The sequence below is a fragment of the Arachis stenosperma genome, chromosome 5 (assembly GCF_014773155.1).
Source record: "Arachis stenosperma cultivar V10309 chromosome 5, arast.V10309.gnm1.PFL2, whole genome shotgun sequence".
In the NCBI taxonomy this organism is placed as follows: domain Eukaryota; kingdom Viridiplantae; phylum Streptophyta; class Magnoliopsida; order Fabales; family Fabaceae; genus Arachis; species Arachis stenosperma.
In genome coordinates this window covers 50,480,817-50,483,546 of record NC_080381.1, presented here as the reverse complement: position 1 = coordinate 50,483,546, position 2,730 = coordinate 50,480,817, and the positions used below count along the sequence as shown (strand labels likewise).

Genomic DNA, 2,730 nt, shown 5'->3' with positions numbered 1-2,730 from the left:
TTTTGTGACTTCTTATGATCATCAACCTACAAAAAAGATAAAATAACAAAAGAAAATAATTAATTATAAAACATTGGGTTGCCTCCCAACAAGCGCTTCTTTAATGTCATTAGCTTGACAGAGGGCTCTCATGGAGCCTCAGAAATGCTCAGAACCGTGTTGAAACCTCCCAACACCAAACTTAGAGTTTGAATGTGGGGTTTCAACACCAAACTTAGAGTTTGGTTGTAGCCTCCCAACACCAAACTTAGAGTTTGACTGTGGGGGCTCTGTTTGGCTCTGTTTTGAGAGGAGCTCTTCATGCTTCCTCTCCATGATGACAGAGGGATATCCTTGGGCCTTAAACACCAAGGATTTTTCATTCACTTGAATGATTAACTCTCCTCTGTCAACATCAATCACAGCCTTTGCTGTGGCTAGGAAGGGTCTGCCAAGGATGATGGATTCATCCATGCACTTCCCAGTCTCTAGGATTATGAAATCAGTAGGAATGTACTGGTCTTCAACTTTAACCAGAACATCCTCTACAAGTCCATGGGCTTGTTTTCTTGAGTTGTCTGCCATCTCTAATGAGATTCTTGCAGCTTGCACCTCTAAGATCCCTAATTTCTCCATTACAGAGAGGGGCATGAGGTTCACACTTGACCCTAAGTCACACAAGGCCTTCTTGAAGGTCATGGTGCCTATGGTACAAGGTATAGAAAACTTCCCAGGATCCTGCCTCTTTTGAGGCAGTTTCTGCCTAGACAAGTCATCCAGTTCTTTGGTGAGCAAGGGAGGTTCATCCTCCCAAGTCTCATTTCCAAATAACTTGTCATTTAGTTCATGATTGTTCCAAGGTATTTAGCAACTTGCTCTTCAGTAACATACTCATCCTCTTCAGAGGAAGAATACTCATCAGAGCTCATGAATGGCAGAAGTAAGTCCAATGGAATCTCTATGGTCTCATTTTGAGCCTCGGATTCCCAAGGTTCCTCATTGAGGAACTCAGAGGAGAGTGGTGCACGCCCACTGGGGTCTTTCTCAGTGGCGTCTTCTTCCTCTCTTTCCTCTCCATATTCGGCCATGTTGATGGCCTTGCACTCTCCTTTTGGATTTTCTTCTGTATTACTTGGGAGAGTACTAGGAGGGAGTTCAGTAACTTTCTTGCTCAGCTGACCCACTTGTCCTTCCAAATTTCTGATGGAGGACCTTGTTTCATTCATGAAACTTTGAGTGGTCTTTATTAGATCAGAGACCATTGTTGCTAAGTCAGAAGTATTCTGCTTAGAACTCTCTGTCTGTTGCTGAGAAGATGATGGAAAAGGCTTGCCATTGCTAAACCTGTTTCTTCCACCATTATTGTTATTGAAACCATGTTGAGGTCTCTCTTGATTCTTCCATGAGAGATTTGGGTGATTTCTCCATGAAGAATTGTAGGTATTTCCATAGGGTTCTCCTAGGTAATTCACCTCTTCCATGGAAGGGTTCTCAGGATCATAAGCTTCTTCCTCAGATGAAGCATCCTTTGTACTGTTTGGTGCATTTTGCATTCCAGACAGACTTTGAGAAATCAAATTGACTTGTTGAGTCAATATCTTGTTCTGAGCCAATATGGCATTCAGAGTGTCAATCTCAAGAACTCCTTTCTTCTGACTAGTCCCATTGTTCACAGGATTCCTTTCAGAAGTGTACATGAATTGGTTATTTGCAACCATTTCAATCAATTCTTGAGCTTCTGCAGGCGTCTTCTTCAGATGAAGAGATCCTCCAGCAGAGCTATCCAAGGACATCTTAGATAGTTCAGAGAGACCATCATAGAAAATACCTATGATGCTCCATTCAGAAAGCATGTCTGAAGGACATCTTCTGATTAATTGTTTGTATCTTTCCCAAGCTTCATAGAGGGATTCTCCATCCTTCTGTCTGAAGGTTTGGACTTCCACTCTAAGCTTACTCCATCTTTGTGGTGGAAAGAACTTTGCCAAGAAGGCATTGACTAGCTTTTCCCAAGAGTCCAGGCTTTCTTTAGGTTGAGAATCCAACCATATTCTAGCTCTGTCTCTTACAGCAAAAGGGAATAGCATCAGTCTGTAGACCTCAGGGTTAACCCCATTAGTCTTGACTGTGTCACAGATTTGCAAGAATTCAGCTAAAAACTGATGAGGATCTTCCATTGGAAGTCCATGGAACTTGCAATTCTGTTGCATTAGAGAAACTAATTGAGGCTTAAGCTCAAAGTTGTTTGCTCCAATGGCAGGGATAGAGATGCTTCTCCCATAGAAGTCGGGAGTAGGTGCAGTAAAGTCACCCAGCACCTTCCTTGCATTGTTGGCATTGTTGTTGTTTTCGGCTGCCATGGGTTCTTCTTCTTTGAAGAATTCGGTCAGGTCCTCTAAAGAGAGTTGTGCTTTGGCTTCTCTTAGCTTTCTCTTCAAGTTCCTTTCGGGTTCAGGATCAGCTTCAACAAGAATGTCTTTGTCTCTGCTCCTGCTCATATGAAAGAGAAGAGAAAAATAAAATGTGGAATCCTCTATGTCACAGTATAGAGATTCCTTGAAATGTCAGAGGAAAAGAGAAATAGAAAGAAGAAGGAGAAGAAGAATTCGAACTTTAATTAGATAAGGTTCGAATTGTGCATTTAGAAGGAGTGGTACTCCATAAATAGAAGGATGTGAGAAGGAGGGAAGAGGATTTTCGAAAATTCAATTAAAAGATTTTGAAAACATTTTGAAAATTTGATTGATAATT

The 2,730-nt window shown here is 41.5% G+C and overlaps 1 non-coding gene across 1 annotated transcript; it reads left to right on the top strand.

Annotated features, from left to right (window-relative positions):
• The first annotated feature begins 1,826 nt into the window (after nucleotides 1-1,826).
• Nucleotides 1,827-1,934, top strand: LOC130984074 (small nucleolar RNA R71). The gene has a single exon (XR_009088032.1). It is a non-coding gene; the product is annotated as a small nucleolar RNA R71 (small nucleolar RNA).
• The last annotated feature ends 796 nt before the right edge of the window (nucleotides 1,935-2,730 follow it).